The following is a 26121-nucleotide window of genomic DNA, read 5'->3' as shown; positions in this document are numbered from 1 at the left end:
ACGTTTGGGATGGAGGAATTTGACTGGCCTGCACAGAGTCCTGATCTCAACCCTATAGAACACCTTTGGATGAATTAGAGCACTAGATACTGCGAACCAAGCCTTCTAGTCCTCAGAATGTGCCTGACCTCACAAATGCACTTCTGGGAAAAATGGTAAAACGTTCCCAAAGACGCTCTCCTAAACATTGAAAAAGGTGGCAGTGGGGTGCATTTTAGATACACCTCATCCCATAAATTAGTTACAAAACTGGAAATATGGGGAGTAGGGATTATTACGGTGACACACAACTCAAATAAGTAACAGTTTAGAAAAATATATAAGTTTATTACAGCGTAGCAAACAAAAAATGAAAAATACAATGTACATAAATGTCTTCCCTACATGTTTTGCCAAGACATTGGCTTCCTCAGGGGACCAGGAATGTGACCAGTAATTGAAAAATAATTCTAGAAAATAGAAAAACAAACAATGAGTAGAAAATCTTCTGCAAATATCACAAAAGAAAATGAACATACTGTATGGCATCTAGAGGCTATTTAAATCTGGCAGATATAGTTTCAACATTTCAACCCTCCCATAAATGTTAAAGACAACCCCAAGTCCCAATGATCCAGTACATACCCCAATATACCCCACAATATGGCGAGCAATTTGTCTGCCCAGGGGGAGGCAAACAAGATATTAACCACTGTAGTGTGGCTGCAGGGGGCAAAAAGAGACTGTTAAAATATAAAATATAAATATAATATATATATATATATATATATATATATATATATATATATATATATATATATGAACCATGGACTGGATTCAGACTTGGTTTATTGCACTGCAGACAGTTACCCAGCAAATTACAAAGGCTGTTGGTGCTGGTACAAAACTGCAGCAGATAAAAAAAAAAGCATATAGTGATGTAACTGTAGTATAATTAAAAATGCTACCACCATGATGTCTGGATAAGAAGGGGTTGAATGCTTTCAGGAGGCTCGCAGGGCACATGTGGAGAAAGATCATTCCAAATCGTGTGGGAACAGTATTGTCTTGATGGAAGAAAATGGGGTGATGGAGGGCCTCTTGCTTCTGATGTGAGGTCAGGTACTGCCAGAATCCAGAGGAATACTGTGAGCAGGGAGACACTGGCTGGCTGCAATTTTGGCTGGAACTGACCTCTGTAATCCAAAAGCATTGTGCCAAGCTGTTTAGGGTGTAGTGTGTCTGCCACCACTGGAGGAGGGAGCCAGGGAAGCTGAGCGTAGCCACTGGAACTGAGCACGCGAGAGGACGTCAGCGCTATTAAGCAGGAACCTTGGGTGTAGTGGTGGACCGCAAGCTGACAAGGTTGCCATAGTGTACATGTTTCCCACGCATGCACTTTATCAAAGCTACGGAGGAAACGGCAAAAGGAGAATTTAAAGGAATTTGAGGCTATTAAGTGGGAGGGGGAGAGGGTGGAGAAAGGAAGCCTCCTAAGTGCTGTTAAATCTTCTCAACCTAAGGTTCACGCTAAATACTTGATGAGTTACAAAACGTGTGTGTGAGCAGGTACCATTATAAGACAAAATACATAAAAAAGCTGCTGCTTAATACAGTAATGAACCTACACATACAAAATGTAAAAAAATAAAAATAAATGTATTGAAATACAAAATCAATTAAAAAATAATACATATGAAAAAAATGAAAATTTAAATAAAAATAAATGTGAATAATAATAATAATTCTAAGTGAAAATAAAAATAAAAAAGTGTAAAAACATTGTTATATATACACCACTGATGTTAACGTTTGCGGAAGCATGAAAAACCATATGTGTATATCCACATGTCTGGAAGAACAACATCTCCGCGAAACGTGTAAAAAACACATACACACACACACGCATATATATGCACATACATGGCACATATGTATAAAGAATAAAAAAAAGAAAAGAAAAGGGAAGCACACATATGAGCAAAAAACGCGCATATGAGCAAAGACACACATATGAGTGAAAAAAGAGGAAAAAAGAAAAAAAGGACAAATTAATAGGATTATGTTGAAAAATAAAGCATGCTCTCAACAAAGCATATGCTCTCATTTACAGTCAAAAAAAGTTAATGCAGCGAATGTACCGTAATACATTCCAAAAAATGAATCAATCAATATATGTGTATGAAGATATAAGGATACAATACTTAGTCCCCACATATAAAGGGTCATTGCAACAATGGATGTGGGTCACCCAGTGTATATGGTACTGTTCTCTACATAAATAAATATAAACATACATTTAAACATTATAAATGTATATAAAAAATATATCTAAAAAAGAGAGAATTGTTTTATATTATATTAAGAACTAAGAACTAAAGATAATACTAAAAATAAGTCCCCAGGCATGAGAAAACCCAAGAGATAGATCCAAAAATGTTCCCTCCTGCAAAGGAGGGAAAACCTCTCGCTCGCAGTCAGAGTACCCTTAGGGATGCTCTCAATTTCCAAAACCTCAAGGCATCGAAAGTCTTTACTGTGTGCCTGGAGCAAATGCCGTGGAACGATATGTTTGTCAAAATCTTTTTTAATATACCTATGGTGTTTGCCTATTCTCGTACGAAGGGTATGCATAATATGACCAACGTACATTAGATTGCATGGGCATCGTAGGACATAAACAACAAATTCTGTTGAATATGTAATAAACTGCCTGATCTGGAAGGAGGTACCTTTATTAGTAACAATCTCAGAACAGCCATGAGTAATGGATTGACATGTAAGGCAGCCTCTTTTCTGGCATTGAAAAATACCTGTTCTGTTGTCACAATATGTCCTAATATCAGAAAAAGGTCTATCATTGGGTTTTTCTAACTTGCTCGGGGCAATGATGTATTTATAGTACATGCTTTTCTGAATGTAATTTGTGGCTTGGGAGGCAGCATTGATCAAGGTTTAAAATGTTATAATGCTCCTGGATAATTTTTTTTTTTTTTTTTTTTCAAAAGAGCTTTATTATAGTATAAATCAAGAAAAACATTTACATGTTAAAGACAGATGACATCTGTAGGTACATAAGCTACATCGCAGAAAGACTACAACGTGGTTTATATCGTAAACTGAAAACCAGGCCTATATCAACAAGACACAAACCATGGCATACATTGCAGCAGTAGGCGTTGACAGATGAACAAAAAATATGTCTTCTATACCAAAACTGGAATAATAGAAAAGAAAAAAAAAAGAAAAAAAAAAGGAAGCCTAAGTCACAAAAAATAAATAAAAAAATAGAATAAGAGAAAAAAAAGAAAATTGGTCAATTTCTAAGTCTATATAGGACCCATGGGTTCCATTTCGAATCAAATGTAGAAGTGGAATCCTGTAGAGTATGGAAATTTTTTTCCGACAACATAGTATGATCTGTACGTGATAAGACTTGGGCAAAAGGGACAGCAGAAGTCTTCCAATGTAAAGCTATAGTCCAATGCATAGCCACACATATGGAATGGATCAGCCTCATCAGCAGCTTGGGAACATCTGGAGGGGTCTGGAAAAGTAGGCAGTGATGGAACGTTAAAGATAACGACCGACTGGCTAAGGCATCAAGTAGACTTAATACCTCTCGCCAGGACGGCCGAATCACTTCGCATTCCCAGAATATATGACTTAGAGTGCCCCTCTGATTGCAGCCCCTAAAACAGAGCGGGGAGGGGAGGGGGTATATCCTGTGCAAACGTGCCGGTGTATAATAACACTGTGTCATCAATTTAATAGTTGTTTCTCTAATCATTAAGGATCTAGTGCATTTACACAAGTTATTCCATCCCTCTCCCCAGTCAATTGCCTCATCCTCAAGCTCCAGCTCCAATTCCCATTGGGATCTATACCTCAATGGCCGTTCCTCCGCATCTGATACCAAAAATGTATAGACTAGGGAGATAAGTCCTTTCTGTCGTGGGGAGTTAAAACAGATGTCCTCAAAAAGGGTAGTCTGGTCCTGAATGGGGCAGCGATAGTGGACTAAAAATAAATGCCTAATTTGTGGGTAGTGGTAATATTCATCATCTGGGAGAGGATATTGGTTTTGTAAATTTGCGAAGGAGATAAATTTAGAGCCTCTGATAAAGTCACCCAGCTTGGTGAGGTTAAGCGCCACCCAGAGATGGAACGATTCATACATAAGCAGGGGAAAACCTAGGATCTCCGAGGTAAGAGGCCCCTAAGGGAGCTGGGGAAGTCAGGTTGTACCTATGTCTGTATTGTAACCAAAGTTGTAGGCTGTGAGCCACAATATGTTTTTTTGTGTGCAGCTCAGTGATATGTTGGTGTGAAGACCACAAGTGTCTGGTGTAACCCTTCTCTACAAACTCTTTTTGCATATATTCAGCTTGTAAGTTATAGTCTTCCACTCTTGTGCAGTTTCTTCTTAATCTATGAAATTGTCCATTGGGGATGTTATTCTTAAAAGTTGGATGGTGGTAACTATAGTGTAAATATGAGTTGCCACTAGTGGATTTAGTATGATTTAGTATGATTACGGGTAACAATGTAATGCTGGTTGTGGGATAGGACCAGATCAAAAAACACCAAATCCATGGGGTCTAACACATGTGTGAAAGATAGTCCCAGTGCGTTGGTGTTACAATGGGTAACAAAGGAGCAGAAAACGTCAAGGCCACAACTCCAAATGAGCAGGATGTCATAAATATATGGTCCACAGAAGACAATATGCTCAGAGAAGGGGCTTGTTGGCCCAGATATGATTCTCCTCCCAATACCCCATGGCAAGGTTGGCATAAACTGGGGCAAAATTTGCTCCCATGACTGTCACTTTACGTTGGAGGTAGAATTTATCCAAAAAAGTAAAATAATTATGCAGTACTGAAATTTATGCTATTTAAAACAAACTCAGATTGTGTAGAGTTCATCTCTCCATTCTTGGTGAGGAAGTATTGCACGGCAGCAAGTCTAACGTCATAGGGTATAGACGTATATAATGAGGCAACGTCTAAAGATGCCCACAAATAACCCTCTTGCCAAGAGTACTCTTTTAAAACTTCAATGACATGACTAAAATCCCTGATGTAAGATGAAAGTTGACAAACCAAGGGCAGTAGCAAAAAATCTAAATATACCAATAGGCTGCTGGTGAAGCTATTCATACAGGCTACAATTGGTCTATCTGGAGGATCCACTATGGCTTCATGCACCTTGGGAAGGTGATAAAAATAGGAAGTGCTACATCCAGCAGTAACAAAAAACATTTCTCTTTCTTATTTAGTATCCCCTCTTTCCAGGCGCTTCAACTAATGTGACAAGTTCCAACTGATAATAAGGAAGAGGATCAGGGAGAAGTTAAAAATAAGTATTGTTGTCTGTCAAGCGCCTCCCTGAGGTAGTCCAATGTATTTTGCACCACTAAACTACTGCCTTTGTCAGCCTGTTGGACAACAATGTCTTTGTTTTGGGTGAGATCTTCGGGCTAGATGTTCGGGTGCACTTGTGTGGAGCGTTTCCACTCAAAAACCTGCCCAGTTTTGTAACATAACCCTATTAATCTGTCCGTGACTGACTTTTTACATACACATATATGTATATTTTTCCATCATATATATATATATATATATATATATATATATGATGGAAAAATCTCCAAATGGCATCAAATTACAGATTAGACATTCTTATAATATGTCAAAAAAAGTTAGATTTTTTTTCCATCATCTACACTTTCAAAATTACAGAAAACAAAAAAATGGCGTTTGCAAAAGTTTGGGAACCCTGCAGAGTTAATATCTTGTACTGCCCCCTTTGGCAAGTATCAAAGCTTGTAAATGCTTTTTGTAGCCAGCCAAGAGTCTTTCAATTCTTGTTTGAGGTATCTTTGCCCATTCTTCCTTAGAAAAGTGTTCCAGTTCTTTGAGATTTCTGGGCTGTCTGTCACGCACTGCTCTTTTAAGGTCTATCCATAGATTTTCAATAATGTTGAGGTCAGGAGATTGTGAAGGCCATGGCAAAACCTTCAGTTTACGCCTCTTGATGTAATCCCCCATGGATTTTGAGGTGTGTTTAGGATCATTATGCATTTGTAGAAGCCACCCTCTCTTTAACTTCAGCTTTTTCACAGATGGCATCAAGTTACCATCCAAAATGTGCTGAAATTTTATTGAATCCATTTTTCCTTCTACTCGTGAAATGTTCACTGTGCCACTGGCTGCAATACAACCCCAGAGCATTACTGATCCACCCCCATGCTTAACAGTTGGACAGAGGTTCTTTTCATTAAATTCTGTGGCCTTTCTTCTCCAAACATACCTTTGCTCATTCCAGCCAAAAAGTTCTATTTTAACCTCATCGGTCCACAGAACTTGTTTCCAAAATGCCTCAGGCTTGTCTATATGTTAATTTGCAAAGTTCAAGTGCTGATTTTTGGGGTGAGGACATAGAAGGGGTTTTCTTCTGATGACTCTTCCATGAAGACCATATTTGTACAAGTATCTCTTTATAGTGGAATAGTGTACCATCTTTCTGGAGGGATCGTGCAGTTAAACATGGGTTTTGAATTGCTTTTCTCACAATCCTGCGAGCTGTTCTGTCTGATATTTTTCTTGGTCTTCCAGATCTTGCTTTAACTTCCACTGTTCCTGATGACTGCCATTTCTTAATTACATTCCGAACAGAGGATATTGACATCTGAAAACGCTTTGCTATCTTCTTATAGCCTTCTCCAGCTTTGTGAGCGTCAACTATTTTCAGTTTCAGTTTTCTAGACAACTGCTTAGAAGAACCCATGGTGCTGATTGTTGGGGCAAGGTCAGATGAGTCTGGCCATTTAAAACCTTTGAGATTGACATCACCTGGTCTTCCCAGACGATGATTGAGAACAATCCATGACACTGGCAGGTCTCAGCTTTGCAAAGGGGGCAATGCATGCAATTCTGCAGGGTGCCCAAACTTTTGCAGACGCCATTTTTTTGTTTTCTGTCATTTTGAAAGTGTAAATGATGGAAATAAAATCTAACTTTTTTGACATATTATAAGAATGTCTAATCTGTAATTTGATGCCATTTGGAGATTTTTCCATCTTTCCTTGGCTTCGTTATGCACATTACTACACATTTTTACCTGGGGTGCCAAAACTTTCGATCCCCACTGTATATATATATATATATATACATATATACATGTGCGTTTTTTAACACATGTCGTGGAAATGTTGTTCTTCCGGACATGTGGCTATACACATATGGTGTTTCACGCTGATGCCAAACGTTGACTTCGATGGTGTATCTATAACAATGTTTTTCCACTTTTACGTTCATTTATGCAAAATATATATTTATATATCTATATCTATCTCATTTTGCCTCCTACCCGTAGAGTGCTGCTTTTTTGTCTTTTAATTCCTGCTTCCAATTTCTCCAGTGGTTCGTAGTTGCACTCTGACAGTTTTGAGCGCTTCAGGAACTTGTTGTTCCCCAGAAGAGTTGAGGCTGTTATAGCTGCAAGCGGTCAACCAACTCCGTAATCAACCCTATGGACTAAGACTGGGATGCCATTAGTTCATATGCATGTAAAGGCAGGCATCCCAATACTTTTGGTAATGTAGTGTATCATTAGAATTTGAGATAAGTATTTTATTCTGTGGTGCTGTTTTTTGGGTCTTGCTGTGGTAAATAGGGGTGATCAAATCAGTAGAAATGTTGTTTTTACTAGTTTCCATGTAAATCTTAAATTTTTATGGTGCTGCACAATTTAGGAACCCAGGTAATAATGTTTCATGAACTTCAGAAAGCTCTGTAGGTTGAATACATTTGTATATACTGTATATATTCAGGAGAATTAAAAATACAGTTTTGCAAGTTTGCTTGGTTTTTTGTGCAACTGGTTATTACAAGTTGGAAACAATTCAATACTGTATATCTGAACAAAAAAAAAGTTTGAATGTATTATATAAGAACATATTTAAACTCCATGTGTGGAGTGTTATACAATTCAGAACTTGTCAAAAAAAATAAAACCAGTATGCTTTTTTGTTTTTCATGTAACATATATTGTGGGGAATAAATTGCATTATCAAATATTTTTGTTGACCATGAAAATGCTACCATGCATTCAATTACACTCTGCAAGGCATTGTTGTTTTTTTTTTACAAAATTTAATATGTAATATACTGTGTATTTAGACAAGTAGTAGTAATGTAATTTACTATATAGTAAGCATACTAATTAAAAAGACACACTACGTGTAAATAATGTAATCATTTTACCTTATAGCATGCTTATTTAAGTATGCTAACCAAACTTTTGCTGTTGCTGGCGAATAGAAAGCGGGCTGTCAGTCAGTATTTCATTACTGGAATTAGAGCAACAGAAGGTTAAAGAGCTTAAACAATCCAGAAATAGAATGAGCTTTTCTATTAAAAATGCTTCTCTCACTTTGAAGCTTAGATGTGAAGATAGATATAAATCCCAAACCATAACTCCCCACAACAGCTGGCCAATGTATGTATTTATAGATCACAGTTTTCTATTTTTACATATATATTTGGGGGATGTTTATCCCCCTTACTGTAGTTGAATCACTAGTTCATATTTTTGAAAATAGATAAAAATTCTATTTTGTTTGCATAATTGATTCGTATGACTATACTATTTGTAAAGATGAGTAATTCCCATTGAAAATCAGATGATTTTGAGAATATGAGCATCATTCTTTTCAGATTGGACAAATCTATATATTAGCTTGGCTGGCCTAAGACTTTATATTGCACTATTTGTTTACATACTGTGACTCAAAGTATTTTGGTGATTGTTGTGTGTGTGTAATTATTGCACATACAAGTTCTAATACATTACATTTTGAAAATAAAATGAGATAGCTGTACTACTATGTTGGAAAGCAAAATTCTTCTCCCATTTGAAGCACACATTTTACATTGTTTAACCTTCCTTTTAATACCATACCCCTCTTTTACCAGTGCCCCCCCCCCCCAAATCCTTTACCATTCAGTTAAATGTTCAGGTTCATCCTTCAGCTTTTATTCTGTATTCAGCTTTAACTTGTAGCCAGGTCTTTGGATTTTTTTGTTTACGTACTCCAATACATAATTCTGAAATACCATATATGCTTAAAGCAGAACAACACTGCATCTGAGTATCACAAACCAAAAACACTATTTAATTCATTTTTAACATTCAAAGCAAATTCATCCACCCATCCATGTCTCTGTGCTTTATTTTGCTGGGAATCCATCTGCTCTTAGCTCATGCATGCAAGCTGGAGGGTATGCTTAGCTGAGAAAGCCTCTCCTTCCCTCCTGAAGGCATCTGAGATGTATGATGTTATTTGCCTGGCCTGAAAACCAGGAAGTAACTGAAGAAATGTAAAAACAAAAGTTTAAAACAAGTAAATATGATATACTTCCCTATGTATTTACTAATGTTAGCAGCATAAAGATTAAAAATAGTCAATGTTGCGTGGGAGAGTGAAGTTTCGCTTTAAGAAGCTGTAAAGCTTGAGGATTGAGAGTTGAATTTAAAAACAATCTTTTAAAAAATGTGATCTTTTTAGTCCTGGTTTCACAAATTAAAGTCACCGCCAAAAGAGGGCAGAGAGTTCCAGTTGACTCATACTGGGCCTAAGAACTCTCACTGCTCATCAGAGATGTCTTGTAAAGTAAAGGGCAAGAGAGCCCACAGAGAGAACAATTGATCGCTGTAAACGGCCAATCACAGCGGCCGTTTACAGCGCGATCGCCGCCTCCAATGGGTGATGATCTCAAATGTAAACAAATGAGATCATCACCCATTGCCGAATCTGTCTCCTCACACAGCGATAGCGTGTGAGGAGAGAGATAGTGTGAGTTTAAAAAGTTGACTGTTTTGTGCCATATATACCCTGCCAGTGCCCAGACCAACCCTGCCAGTGCCCAGATCTACCCTGCCAGTGCCCATCTCTACCCCACCTGTGCCCATCTGTGCCCACCTGTGGCCACCTGTGCCCACCTGTGCCCACCTGTGCACCGCCAGTGCCCCATCTGTGCACCGCTAGTGCCCGCCAGTGCCCGTCAGTGCCCATCTGTGCACCACCAGTGCCCGCCAGTGCCGGCCAGTGCCAATCGGTGCCCATCTGTACCAATCAGTGCCCATCTGTGCCTCAGTAGTGCCCATCTGTGCCACCTCAGCAGTGCCCATCTGTGCCGCCTCAGCAGTGCCCATCTGTGCCGCCTCAGCAGTGCCCATCTGTGCCCATCTGCCGCCTCATCAGTGCACATCCGTGCAATAAATCTGCACATCTGTGCAATAAATCAGTGCACATCTGTGCCAACCCATCAGTGCCCATTTGTGCCACCTCAAAAGCACCCATCTGTGCCACCTCAAAAGCGCCCATCTGTGCCACCTCATCAGTGCCCATCAGTGCTACCATGGCTAAACGTGTCTTTTCCGCTGAGGAGGCGTACCAAATTATTTCCACAGCCGACGAGAGCAACAGGGAGCTCTCCTCTACAGATTCCTTTTCGGATTCGGATTCTGAAGCCGACGTAAATAGTCCAGGTGGACATGGAGAATTTTACGCCAATAGATTTTTTTAATTTAATTTTTACGGAGGATATGTTATCATCAATTGTGGCCCAGTGCAACTTGTATGCACAACAATTTATTTTTCAAAATCCGACCTCTTATTATGCCCGTCCCTACGAATGGAGAGACCTAACGGTGGAGGAGTTCAAGGTTTTTTTAGGCCTCACATTTAATATGGGACTCAACAAAAAAAATCAATTACGTACCTACTGGTCAACCCACCCCCTCCACCACTCACCGCTCTTCTCCGCGGTAATGCCCAGAAGCAGGTATCAGATGATCCTGAGGTTCTTACATTTCAGTGACAATTCCCAGTGCCTTCCACGAAATGATCCAAATTATGATCGGCTTTACAAAATTAGACCAATACTGAATTATTTTTCAGAAATATTCCCCAAATTGTTTACCCCGGACCAACACATATGTGTGGATGAGTCCCTTATTAAATTTAGTGGCAGGCTTAGAATGAAGCAATTTATGCCCAGCAAAAGGGCCCGCTATGGGGTGAAGGTCTACAAATTATGCGACCGAGCCACAGGGTACACATATTCATTCAAGGTGTACGAAGGGAAGGACACCCAGCTACAGCCCCCTAATTGTCCGGACTACTTGGGATCCAGCAGAAAAATTGTTTGGGACCTCATATACTCCCTACTGGATAAAGGCTACCACCTCTATGTAGATAACTTCTACACATCTCTGCCCCTGTTCCACAACCTTCACCGGAAGAAGACGCCAGCATGTGGCACTGTAAAAAAGAATCGGAAGGGCTTTCCTCAAAGTCTGGTGAACAAGAAGCTGCGAAAAGGAGAAACCGCAAGTCTGAGAAACAAGGAGGTTCTGGCAGTGAAGTGGAGGGACAGAAGGGATGTGTATATGTTATCTTCTATCCACAACGATACCTTCGTGGAAATCCCCAGAAGGAATGGCCCCGTAAAGAAACCCAAATGCATTTCCGAATACAATTTGTTGGGAGGAGTCGACTTCAACGACCAAATGATGGAACCATATCTTGTCACAAGACGGACATACCATTGGTACAAAAAAGTAGCAATTTATTTTTTTCAGTTGGCCATTTATAATTCCTATGTCATTTACCGCAACGCCACCCAAAACCCCAAACGTTTCTTTGGCTACCAGGAGGACGTTTTCACTGCCCTTATTTTCCCAAAGAGCCCACCAGAAAATATCTGATCAGACGTTGTTAGTCGACTCTCCGAGCGCCACTTTCCCGATAAATTCCCCCCAAACCAACAGGCAAAAGACGCCAAAAAAGATGTAAGGTGTGTACCAGAGCAGGAGTCAGAAGAGACACATCTTATTATTGTGCACAATGTCCTTCCCAACCAGGCCTCTGTATAGGCGACTGTTTTCGGCGTTACCATACTTCAATAAATTTTTTGTGAAGTATGGTAAACATAATCCTCAGTTCCTGCCTTCATACACCTTCACACCCCTTATGCCACTGCCTGCTCTGTAACTGACCCTGGCTTGTTATTTGACCACTCTTATGCCTGCCGATTCTGTACATACCGCTGCCTGATCTGGAACTGACCCTGGACTGTTATTCGACCATGCTTCTGCCTAACGATTCTGTACATACCTCTGCCTGATCTGGAACTGACCCTGGACTGTTATTCGACCATGCTTCTGTCTAACGATTCTGTACATATCTCTGCCTGATCTGGAACTGACCTTGGACTGTTTGACCACGATATTTGCCTGCCTCTTGGACTGATCTTGTATTCTGCAACTGGACTAGTGGGATTCAACACGGGGTCTCACATATGTGAGGGGCTCCAGTATAGTTTTTCTGGAAGAAGAAAACAATTTTCTTTGTTTTCTTATTCCTAGATTAGGGTCTGGAGACTCGGAGGCTTCAAAGAGATTCCGGAGGGAGAACCCTCTACCCCTATCCCCATTCTGTCCTGAACGAGGCTCTACTTCTGTCTGCTGCCTGTAGGACTTACTGCCATCATGCCGCACTGACCACACCACAAGGACCTGCCTACTACCAGGACCAATATTATTGGCACTGCTGACATCTCTGCACTGACCCTGGACTGTAATATGGACAGTATCCCTGCCTGCTGCCTAAAAAACTGTGTTCGCTGTTGCTGACCAAGTCCCTGCCTGCTGCCTGGACCAGTGATATCCTCCTGTGGACAACTGCGCTTCTAAAACCACAGGTAATCTTTTCTTTACCCTTTGCTCAGCATAATGTATTTGGGGGTGTAATTCTTGGTATGTGCAGGCTATGTGTCCCTGGAACGCCGACGGTGTTTCTTGCATGTTGCGCCTCTGTATGTGGCCAGGCTGTGTAAACGTCTCACACATGTGGTATTGCCATACTCAGGAGGAGTAGTAGAATGTATTTTGGGGTGTTATTTTTGCTATGTAAATGCTATGCGTTGGAAATATCTTATAAACGGACAACTTTGTGTAAAAAAAAAATGCATTTTCATTTTTTTCCACATTTTCCGAAAACTTCTGGAAAAAAATGAACCATTGAAAAGACTCATTATGCCTCATAGATTATACGTTGGGGTGTTAGCTTTCCAAAATGGGGTCATTTTCTGGACGTTTCCATTGCCCTGGTGTTCCAGGGCCTTCAAAACTGTAATAGGTGGTTGAGAAATGAAATGTGTAATTTATGCCCCTAGAACGCCTGAAGGTGCTACTTTAAAATTAGGCCTCTGTATGTGGTCAGGCTGTGCGAAAGTCTCACACATGTGGTATCGTTATACTCAGGAGGAGTAGGAGAATGTATTTTGGGTGCTATTTTTGCTATGTAAATGCTATGCATTGGAAATATCTTATAAACGGACAACTTTGTGTAAAAAAAAATGCGTTTTCATTTTTTTCCACATTTTCCGAAAACTTCTGGAAAAAAATGAAACATTGAAAAGACTCATTATGCCTCATAGATTATACGTTGGGGTGTTAGCTTTCCAAAATGGGGTCATTTTCTGGACGTTTCCATTGCCCTGGTGTTCCAGGGCCTTCAAAACTGTAATAGGTGGTTGAGAAATGAAATGTGTAATTTATGCCCCTAGAACGCCTGAAGGTGCTACTTCAAAATTAGGCCTCTGTATGTGGTCAGGCTGTGCGAAAGTCTCACACATGTGGTATCGTTATACTCAGGAGGAGTAGAAGAATGTATTTTGGGGTGCTGATTTTGCTATGTAAATGCTATGCGTTGGAAATATCTTATAAACGGACAACTTTGTGCAAAAAAAAATGCGTTTTCATTTTTTTCCACATTTTCCGAAAACTTCTGGAAAAAAATGAACCATTGAAAAGACTCATTATGCCTCATAGATTATACGTTGGGGTGTTAGCTTTCCAAAATGGGGTCATTTTCTGGACGTTTCCATTGCCCTGGTGTTCCAGGGCCTTCAAAACTGTAATAGGTGGTTGAGAAATGAAATGTGTAATTTATGCTCCTAGAATGCCTGAAGGTGCTACTTCAAAATTAGGCCTCTGTATGTGGTCAGGCTGTGCGAAAGTCTCACACATGTGGTATCGTTATACTCAGGAGGAGTAGGAGAATGTATTTTGGGGTGTTATTTGTGGTATGCACATTCCGTGTGGGAGAAATAAGCTATTACAATGAAAATTTTGTGGGAAAAAAAAATCGTAATTTTGCAAAGAATTGTGGGAAAAAATGACAACTTAAAATAACTCACCATGCCTCTTACTAAATACATTGGAATGTCTACTTTCCAAAAAGGGGTCATTTGGGGGGCATTTGTACTTTCTTGGCTTGTTAGGGTCTCAAGAATGGAGATAGGCCTTAGTACATCAGATGTGATCTTTTTTTGCAAATCTTTATGATTTTCACCATAGCTTGTAGACTCAGCCCCCTAATTGTCCGGACTACTTGGGATCCAGCGGAAAAATTGTTTGGGACCTCATATACCCCCTACTGGATAAAGGCTACCACCTCTATGTAGATAACTTCTACACATCTCTGCCCCTGTTCCACAACCTTCACCGGAAGAAGTCGCCAGCATGTGGCACTGTAAAAAAGAATCGGAAGGGCTTTCCTCAAAGTCTGGTGAACAAGAAGCTGCGAAAAGGAGAAACCGCAAGTCTGAGAAACAAGGAGGTTCTGGCAGTGAAGTGGAGGGACAGAAGGGATGTGTATATGTTATCTTCTATCCACAGCGATACCTTCGTGGAAATCCCCAGAAGGAATGGCCCCGTAAAGAAACCCAAATGCATTTCCGAATACAATTTGTTGGGAGGAGTCGACTTCAACGACCAAATGATGGAACCATATCTTGTCACAAGACGGACATACCATTGGTACAAAAAAGTAGCAATTTATTTTTTTCAGTTGGCCATTTATAATTCCTATGTCATTTACCGCAACGCCACCCAAAACCCCAAACGTTTCTTTGGCTACCAGGAGGACGTTTTCACTGCCCTTATTTTCCCAAAGAGCCCACCAGAAAATATCCGATCAGACGTTGTTAGTCGACTCTCCGAGCGCCACTTTCCCGATAAAATCCCCCCCAAACCAACAGGCAAAAGACGCCAAAAAAGATGTAAGGTGTGTACCAGAGCAGGAGTCAGAAGAGACACATCTTATTATTGTGCACAATGTCCTTCCCAACCAGGCCTCTGTATAGGCGACTGTTTTCGGCGTTACCATACTTCAATAAATTTTTTGTGAAGTATGGTAAACATAATCCTCAGTTCCTGCCTTCATACACCTTCACACCCCTTATGCCACTGCCTGCTCTGTAACTGACCCTGGCTTGTTATTTGACCACTCTTATGCCTGCCGATTCTGTACATACCGCTGCCTGATCTGGAACTGACCCTGGACTGTTATTCGACCATGCTTCTGCCTAACGATTCTGTACATACCTCTGCCTGATCTGGAACTGACCCTGGACTGTTATTCGACCATGCTTCTGTCTAACGATTCTGTACATATCTCTGCCTGATCTGGAACTGACCTTGGACTGTTTGACCACGATATTTGCCTGCCTCTTGGACTGATCTTGTATTCTGCAACTGGACTAGTGGGATTCAACACAGGGTCTCACATATGTGAGGGGCTCCAGTATAGTTTTTCTGGAAGAAGAAAACAATTTTCTTTGTTTTCTTATTCCTAGATTAGGGTCTGGAGACTCGGAGGCTTCAAAGAGATTCCGGAGGGAGAACCCTCTACCCCTATCCCCATTCTGTCCTGAACGAGGCTCTACTTCTGTCTGCTGCCTGTAGGACTTACTGCCATCATGCCGCACTGACCACACCACAAGGACCTGCCTACTACCAGGACCAATATTATTGGCACTGCTGACATCTCTGCACTGACCCTGGACTGTAATATGGACAGTATCCCTGCCTGCTGCCTAAAAAACTGTGTTCGCTGTTGCTGACCAAGTCCCTGCCTGCTGCCTGGACCAGTGATATCCTCCTGTGGACAACTGCGCTTCTAAAACCACAGGTAATCTTTTCTTTACCCTTTGCTCAGCATAATGTATTTGGGGGTGTAATTCTTGGTATGTGCAGGCTATGTGTCCCTGGAACGCCGACGGTGTTTCTGGCATGTTGCGCCTCTGTATGTGGCCAGGCTGTGTAAACGTCTCACACATGTGGTATTGCCATACTCAGGAGGAGTAGTAGAATGTATTTTGGGGTGTTATTTTTGCTATGTAAATGCTATGCGTTGGAAATATCTTATAAACGGACAACTTTGTGTAAAAAAAAAATGCGTTTTCATTTTTTTCCACATTTTCCAAAAACTTCTGGAAAAAAATGAACCATTGAAAAGACTCATTATGCCTCATAGATTATACGTTGGGGTGTTAGCTTTCCAAAATGGGGTCATTTTCTGGACGTTTCCATTGCCCTGGTGTTCCAGGGCCTTCAAAACTGTAATAGGTGGTTGAGAAATGAAATGTGTAATTTATGCTCCTAGAATGCCTGAAGGTGCTACTTCAAAATTAGGCCTCTGTATGTGGTCAGGCTGTGCGAAAGTCTCACACATGTGGTATCGTTATACTCAGGAGGAGTAGGAGAATGTATTTTGGGGTGCTGATTTTGCTATGTAAATGCTATGCGTTGGAAATATCTTATAAACGGACAACTTTGTGTAAAAAAAAATGCGTTTTCATTTTTTTCCACATTTTCCGAAAACTTCTGGAAAAAAATGAACCATTGAAAAGACTCATTATGCCTCATAGATTATACGTTGGGGTGTTAGCTTTCCAAAATGGGGTCATTTTCTGGACGTTTCCATTGCCCTGGTGTTCCAGGGCCTTCAAAACTGTAATAGGTGGTTGAGAAATGAAATGTGTAATTTATGCTCCTAGAATGCCTGAAGGTGCTACTTCAAAATTAGGCCTCTGTATGTGGTCAGGCTGTGTAAAAGTCTCACACATGTGGTATCGTTATACTCAGGAGGAGTAGGAGAATGTATTTTGGGGTGTTATTTTTGCTATGTAAATGCTATGCGTTGGAAATATCTTATAAACGGACAACTTTGTGTAAAAAAAAAATGCGTTTTCATTTTTTTCCACATTTTCCGAAAACTTCTGGAAAAAAATGAACCATTGAAAAGACTCATTATGCCTCATAGATTATACGTTGGGGTGTTAGCTTTCCAAAATTGGGTCATTTTCTGGACGTTTCCATTGCCCTGGTGTTCCAGGGCCTTCAAAACTGTAATAGGTGGTTGAGAAATGAAATGTGTAATTTATGCCCCTAGAACGCCTGAAGGTGCTACTTCAAAATTAGGCCTCTGTATGTGGTCAGGCTGTGCGAAAGTCTCACACATGTGGTATCGTTATACTCAGGAGGAGTAGGAGAATGTATTTTGGGGTGCTATTTTTGCTATGTAAATGCTATGCATTGGAAATATCTTATAAACGGACAACTTTGTGTAAAAAAAAATGCGTTTTCATTTTTTTCCACATTTTCCGAAAACTTCTGGAAAAAAATGAAACATTGAAAAGACTCATTATGCCTCATAGATTATACGTTGGGGTGTTAGCTTTCCAAAATGGGGTCATTTTCTGGACGTTTCCATTGCCCTGGTGTTCCAGGGCCTTCAAAACTGTAATAGGTGGTTGAGAAATGAAATGTGTAATTTATGCCCCTAGAACGCCTGAAGGTGCTACTTCAAAATTAGGCCTCTGTATGTGGTCAGGCTGTGCGAAAGTCTCACACATGTGGTATCGTTATACTCAGGAGGAGTAGGAGAATGTATTTTGGGGTGCTATTTTTGCTATGTAAATGCTATGCGTTGGAAATATCTTATAAACGGACAACTTTGTGTAAAAAAAAATGCGTTTTCATTTTTTTCCACATTTTCCGAAAACTTCTGGAAAAAAATGAACCATTGAAAAGACTCATTATGCCTCATAGATTATACGTTGGGGTGTTAGCTTTCCAAAATGGGGTCATTTTCTGGACGTTTCCATTGCCCTGGTGTTCCAGGGCCTTCAAAACTGTAATAGGTGGTTGAGAAATGAAATGTGTAATTTATGCTCCTAGAATGCCTGAAGGTGCTACTTCAAAATTAGGCCTCTGTATGTGGTCAGGCTGTGCGAAAGTCTCACACATGTGGTATCGTTATACTCAGGAGGAGTAGGAGAATGTATTTTGGGGTGTTATTTGTGGTATGCACATTCCGTGTGGGAGAAATAAGCTATTACAATGAAAATTTTGTGGGAAAAAAAAAATCGTAATTTTGCAAAGAATTGTGGGAAAAAATGACAACTTAAAATAACTCACCATGCCTCTTACTAAATACATTGGAATGTCTACTTTCCAAAAAGGGGTCATTTGGGGGGCATTTGTACTTTCTTGGCTTGTTAGGGTCTCAAGAATGGAGATAGGCCTTAGTACATCAGATGTGATCTTTTTTTGCAAATCTTTATGATTTTCACCATAGCTTGTAGACTCTATAAATTTCACACAGATCATATAATATGCAAAAATTTGGGTTATTTTTACCAAAGATGTGTAGTAGTATAAATTGTGGCCAAAATTTATGAAGAAAAATTGCTAATTTGCTAAATTTTGTCACAGAAACAAAGAAAAATTTATTTATTTTCAAAATTTTCGGTCTTTTTTCATTTATAGCGCAGAAAATAAAAAACCGAGAGGTGATCAAATACCACCAAAAGAAAGCTCTATTGGTATGAAGAAAAGGACAAAAAAATCATTTGGTTACAGTGTTGCATGACTGAGTAATTGTCATTCAAAATGTGAGAGCACTGAAAGCTGAAAATTGGTCTGGGACTGAGGGGGGTTTAAGTGCCCAGTAAGCAAGTGGTTAAAATCAGTACTGATTTTCAAAGCTCCTAGGCAAGGGCCTGTAGATCAAATGGCATGGGGGCGGGGGGGGGGGGGGGGGTTCTGAGCACTGCCTTAGGAGAAATGTTCTGATGCAAAAAATGTTTTTTTGTTAAAGTAGTTTGTCAGGGAGCAATGATTGTATAATGTTTAACCACTTCAGCCCCAGAAGATTTTACTCCCTTAACCAGTTGCCGACCGCCGCACGGCGATGTACGTCGACAGAATGGCACGGGCAGGCATATGGGCGTACCTGTACGTCCCCGCCTTCCCGCGGGTGGGGGGCCCGATCGGTGCCAGCGGCGGTCGGAATTAGTTCAGGAGCGATCCGGGATGAGGGGGCGGCCATTCGTTCATGGCCACCCCCTCGCGATCGCTCCTGACGAATGGAAGTGCAGCGTGACATCACTTCCTCTCCTGTAATGTAAACACAGGCAGAGGAAGTGATGTAATCTCTCCTCCGTGTCGGTATTTTTCGTTCCGGCACCGAGGAGAGAGGATCGGTGAGTTGCACCAACACTACACAATACAGTAGAACATGCCAGGCACACTCTCACCCCCCCTTCACCCCCTGATCACCCCCCCCAATCACCCCTGCACCCCCAGTCACAGTGACACCAATTGCATTTTTTTTTTTTTTTGCATTGGTGTCATTTGTGACTGTAATAACTGTTAGGGCAGTTAGGGTTAGCCCCCTTTAGTTCTAGGGTACCCCCCTAACCCCCCCCAATAAAGGTTTAACCCCGTGATCACCCCCCGTCGCCAGTGTCACTAAGGCTGGGTTCACATTGCAGCGGTTTATGAGAACGGATGTGATTCGCACCGCACTGCAGTGCAAATCACATCCGATCTCTGTGCAATTCGAGTTCAGCCATACAGATAGTATGGCTGAATTCGCATCGCACCCGCCGCACCCGCCGCACCTGCCGCAAACTCGCACGGGACCCTTTTTTTGGTCCGCAGCAGAATCGGATCGCATGGGTGTTCACACCATGCGATCCGATTCCTGTCCGAGTTTGCAGATCGCACTGCGATATGCGAACTGATCTGGGGGTGTCATTAACATTTCACTGACACTCCCAGCAGTTCGCATAGGGCAGTGTGATGCGGGAACCCGCCGCGGATTCGTGGCGTTCCCGCATCGCTCCAGTGTGAACCCAGCCTAATAAGCAATCGTTTTTCTGATCGCTGTATTAGTGTCACAGGTGACGCTAGTTAGGCAGGTAGGTGTTTAGGTTCGCCGCAGCTTTTTATAGCGCCAGGGACCCCCATATACTACCGCATAAAGCCCCCTGATTTCCCCCTAGTTAACCCTTTCACCAGTGATCACCATATAACTGTTACAGGTGACGCTGGTTGGTTAGTTATTTTTTTATAGTTTCAGGGCACCCGCCATTTATTACCTAATAAAGGTTTAACCCCCTGATCACCCGGCGGGTGATATAAGTTTGAGGGTCACATAAGGTCTGCGTCGCCCCAGGCAGCGTCAGGTTAGTGCCAGTACCGCTAACACCCACGCACAAAGCATACACCTCCCTTAGTAATATAGTATCTGATCAGATCTATATTAGCGTCGCCAGCAGTTTAGGTTTCCCAAAACGCAATGCGTTTAGCCCCTCCGCCAAGCCCAGCCCAGCCCACCCAAGTGCAGTATCGATCGATCACTGTCACTTACAAAACACAACACACATAACTGCAGCGTTCGCAGAGTCAGGCCTGATCCCTGCGATCGCTAACAGTTTTTTTTGTAGCGTTTTGATACAGTCGCTGACAGCCTAGGTGCTTTTTTACCTGTGAGTCTCACTAGTGTGCCCCTAAATTTAGGGGTGTCTACTTTACAAAATGGGGTCATTTGGGGGGGGGGGGGTTTGTGCCATCTTGGCATTTTATGGCCTTCAAAACTGCGATAGGTAGTGAGGAGTGAAATCAAAAATGTACACCCTTAGAAATCCTGAAGGCAGTGCTTGGTTGTCGGGGCCCCGTACGCGGCTAGGCTCCCAAAAAATCCCACACATGTGGTATCACCGTACTCAGGAGAAGTAGCAGAATTTATTTTGGGGTGTCATTTCACATATGCCCATAGCATGTGTGAGCAATATATCATTTAGTGACAACTTTGTGAAAAAAAAAAATAATAAAAGTTTGTAATTTTCCCTCAACTTGTGGCAAAATATAAAATATTCCATGGACTTAACATGCCTCTAAGCAAATAGCTTGGGGTATCTACTTTCTAAAATGGGGTCATTTGTGGGTGTTTTGTGCCATCTTGGCATTTTATGGCCTTCAAAACTGTGATAGGTAGTGAGGAGTGAAATTACAAATGTATGCCCTTAGAAATCCTGAAGGCGGTGCTTGGTTTTCTGGGCCCCGTACGCGGCTAGGCTTCCAAAAAGTCGACCACATGTGGTATCCCCGTACTCAGGAGAAGCAGCAGAATGTATTTTGGGGTACAATTCCACATATAACCATGGCATGTGTGAGCAATATATCATTAAGTGACAACTTTGTGTAAAAAAAACAAAACATTTTTTGTTGTTGTCATTATTCAATCGCTTGAGGCAAAAAAATAAAATATTCAATGGGCTCAACATGCCTCTTATCAATTTCCTTAGGGTGTCTACTTTCCAAAATGGGGTCATTTAGAGGGGTTTTGTACTGCCCTGCCATTTTAGCACCTCAAGAAATGAGATAGGCAGTCATAAACTAAAAGCTGCGTAAATTCCAGAAAACGTACCTTAGTTTGTAGATGTGACAACTTTTGCGCAAACCAATAAATATACAGTTATTGACTTTTTTTTTACCAAAGACATGTGGCTGAATACATTTTGGCCTAAATGTATGATTAAAATTGAGTTTATTGGATTTTTCTAATAACAAAAAGTAGAAAATATCATTTTTTTTCAAAATTTGCAGTCTTTTTACGTTTATATCGCAAAAAATAAAAATCGCAGAGTCAGTCAAATACCTTTAAAAGAAAGCTCTATTTGTGGGAAAAAAAGGACGCAAATTTTGTTTGGGTACAACATTGCATGACCGCGCAATTACCAGTTGAAGTGGAAGTAAACCCATCGATTTAAACAGTTAAAAAAAAAAAAAAAAAAGGCATGCCTGGAATGCTAACTGCACATTGGCTGTGCTTTCAGCCAAAATATCAAACCATCCAATGGCTGGTGTCATAACGAATCACATGTGCAGCACCATAGCAGTTGAAGATTAAACAGAGGCAAAGATGGCAGCTTCCTTGGCTGAAAATGATAGGGGAGTTTACTTCCACTTTAAAGCAGCGCAGTGCCAAATTGTAAAAAGACCTCTGGTCATTGACCAGCAAAATGGTCCGGTCTGAAAGTGGTTAATGACCAGAGCATTTTTTGCGATATAACACTGCCTCACTTTAACTTAAATTGCGTGGTCATGTGACACTGTACCCAAACAAAATCAACACCCTTCTTTTTCCCACAAAAAGAGCTTTCTTTTGGTGGTATTTGATCACCTTTGTGATTTTTATTTTTTGCGCTATAAACAAAAAAAAACACACAATTTTGGAAACAAAGCAATATTTTTTACTTTTTGGTATAATAAATATCCCCCAAAAAAATATTGAAAAAAAAACGAATTTCTTCCTCAGTTTAGGTCAATATGAATTCTACATATTTTTGGTAAAAAAAAATTGCAATAAGCGTATATTGATTAGTTTGCGCAAAAGTTATGGCATCCACAAAATAGGGGATAGATTTCTGGCATTTTAAAAAAAAAGTTTTTTTATTAGTAATGGTGGTGGTCTGCGATTTTTTTTTATCAGGACTGCAACATTGTGGTGGACAGATCAGATACTTTTGACATTATTTTTAGAGCATTGACATTTATACAGCGATCAGAGCTAAAAATAGCCACTGATTACTGTGTAAATGTCACTGGCAGGGAAGGGGTTAAACACTAGGGGCGATCAAGGGGTTAAGTGTGTTCCCTCAGTGTGTTCTAACTGTAGGGGGGGGCTACCACTGGCATGACAGAGATCACTGCTCCCGATGCCAGGGGGCAGTAGATCCCTGTCATGTCACCAGGCAGAACAGGGAAATGCCTTGTTTACATAGGCACTTCCCTGTTCTGTCTTTCCTCATCGCTATCATGGGCTGCTGGCGGGCATAGAGTCCGCGGGACCCGTGGGCACACTCCTGCGGTGCGCTGGGTTGCGTGCGCCTGCTATCCTACTTTTGCAGGCTGATGTATGGGTACATCAGTTTGTGCAGGAGTGCCAGTCTGCCGACGTATATCTGCATGAGCCAGTCGGCAAGCAGTTAAAAAAGTATGGTATTTTTGTTTCCCCCCTTTTATACTTACCTAGGTGGGTGCAGCATTGGTCTCCCGCCGCCTCTGCACTGAGAACTGAGCCATCAAACACCGCCGATGGCTCGGTTTGCTCAGCTCCCTGAGCAGAGAGCTGCTGCATGTCAGTCAGCAGCTCTCTCTGCTCTGCCCCCTCCACGCTCACTGGAGTGCTGAGCTGTGGAGAGGGCAGAGTGGCCATCTCAGGCTCTCTGCGGCTCGCTGAGAGGCTTAGGCAGACATTAGTCCAGGCACCTGGCGGATCCAGACTTTGTCGTGATGATGCTCCCCTGGGCTGATTCCAGGACTTAAGACTGCTCTCTGCTGAAAACGGGTCACAGGAGTGCAAAACGAATTGCACTCCTATGACCCATAGCAGAAGCCCAGCCAAATGAGCTCTCTCAGTGCCTCTGCTGCTGACTGTCCATGGTCTAGACCCAGCCTGCTTCAGCCACCCACAGTGACTGTCAGATTGTGCCCAAAAAATGTATTTGGTATGTATAGATTGTGCTTAGTGCCAGGGGGCGGGTGCTGGCTTTGGTGCCTTGGGGCCAATTTCAAATGAATAAATGGTTCACATGACAATTGTGGCCGAGGTATAACGCTCAGTGAAGGTCAGAAAGCAAATATTTCTAAGACAGCAAGCTTTTTTTTATTAATTGGTATGAAAGTAGTACAGATGTGTTTTAAATTGTTCATGAGATTGTATGCGATTCCTGTTAGAGCACATGTTTCAACTAGAGATATCATTGTTATGTTGGAGAGAATGTAACTCTTCACAAACCTTTGCCCATATATGGTGGTACTGCCATACGATAAACTATGTTTGAAGAAAATGGCCCATAATATCCAATACAGTACAGATTCAGGTATACCCATTGATCCATGGAGATACTCATTACATAGTACAGATAGTTCATTGGCACGATACATGGAACTCAATTGTTACCTATTTGTTAAACACAGCTAAAGGGCTCATCTCAAAGTATTGGCATACACAAAAAACACCCACGATAAAAGATTGGATCCTTAAGATTGATCAGGTATGCTCTGTGGAAGATTTACTTCATTTTATATATATATATATATATATATATATATATATATATATATAATATATATGTATACACACACACACGCACTTGATCAATTCATAGAAATATAGAATAGTTGGCTTTTAAGAAGTAGAAGAAATATGTAGATCAATTACGCTAAGCCCACCTATATAAAAGTATAAGATTATGGGACCAATCCCTTTTCCCTTCTCTTTTTTTCCCTTTTTTTTCTTGATTTTTTCAAATATGTGTTAAAGTTGGGAGGTGGCGGCTGTGAGGACGATGGGTACATAAATTAAATGTAACTGTTGAATGTCTTTTTTTTTGTATTTGAATATGAAAACAACAAAAGAGGTAATAAGGCTTCATGTACACTGCAGCTCCAAAACTTGACTTTAGGAGCTTTTGGCATTTATTTGCCAAAGCTTCTAAACTCAACTCCATAAAAGCCTGTGTGTCAATGTACACATAGGCTTTTACCAGACTTTAGGAGCTGCCGTGGTTAGGGGAGGTTCAACCTCCCTCAAACTTCCTCCTCTGAATGAAGGCGAATCTTGTTCAAGATAGGAAAGTTTTGACCGCCAGCCACAAAACTCGGTAAAATCACAGCATGATTTTGGGAACCTCTGTTTCTTTTCCCCTACCCCAGGCCTACTCACACAGGACTGACTTTTTTGACTACCCGACTCAAGCTTACCCAGCACTATCTGTGTTTCAGGTTTGCCAATACCCCGCTTTCTCAAGATTACCCAATTCAAAACTCCAGGACCTCTTATCCAATCACCTGCTAGGACAGCATCTGAGGAGGGACCACACACAGGCAAGCAGTTACTCTCTATGGGACCTTCCCACAGTTTCACATCACTCCCTGTTGTCCAACAGCAACAGCCCCATCTCCTGGCACAGCAGCAATACTGTCCACTTCCCTTTCACCTACAGAAATTTCTTCCAGCATTGCAATTCGTTTCTTGGCCAAATCATCCCAGTCTGCACTGGTTGAACTCCCATCAGTAGTACTACGCAGCACCTCCCCAACTGTGCAAGGAGACACAGGACAAAGTGGCTCAGCAGCATACACGTTAAACACATCACTTTGGTTTTAATTGCATTGTAGAAATACATTTTAAATACACCATGTTGCAGTACCCCCCCATCATAAGCAGATGGAGTTTCCTTTCAGACATCAAGCTTTGCATTTTCACACATGTCATTTTTAATTTCCTTTTAAGCACAAACAGGGGATCTCCCAATTGAGGTCACTTCCACTCCCGTGTACACAGTCACATAGTCAGTCTTTCTCTCCCAGACTGCAAACTTGGAATCACAGGTGTTGCTAAGGGCAACCAAACTCCTCCTTTTAGACTCTTTCCAGTGTTCTCTAGACTTGCTGCTTTGTAGTTGTCATAATCCTCTTGGTTATAAATTATCCATCTATACACTTTTCGGAACTCCTCTGTAAGAGGCGGCTGCACCAATTCAACCCAGCGGCTTCTGGGTTACACTTTATATAAAGTCATGCTTTCAAACTCAGCCAAACAGTCCTCAATGCAATCATTAGGTGACATGGGCTGTGAGAAATATGATACACAAATCCTTCCTTCATATACACAATCACATAGTCAGTCTTTCTCTCCCAGACTGCAGACTTGGAATCACAGGTGTTGCTATGGGCAACCAAACTCCTCCTTTTAGACTCTTTCCAGTGTTCTCTAGACTTGCTGCTTTGTAGTTGTCATAATCCTCTTGGTTATAAATTATCCATCTGTACACTTTTCGGAACTCCTCTGTAAGAGGCGGCTGCACCAATTTAACCCAGCGGCTTCTGGGTTACACTTTATATAAAGTCATGTTTTCAAACTCA

This window comes from Lithobates pipiens, unplaced genomic scaffold (assembly GCF_037356315.1).
Source record: "Lithobates pipiens isolate NorthernLeopardFrog02 unplaced genomic scaffold, aLitPip1_a1.2 Scaffold_19, whole genome shotgun sequence".
NCBI classification, from domain to species: domain Eukaryota; kingdom Metazoa; phylum Chordata; class Amphibia; order Anura; family Ranidae; genus Lithobates; species Lithobates pipiens.
The sequence above is the reverse complement of the archived record's forward strand: the minus strand, read 5'-3'. Positions refer to the sequence as shown.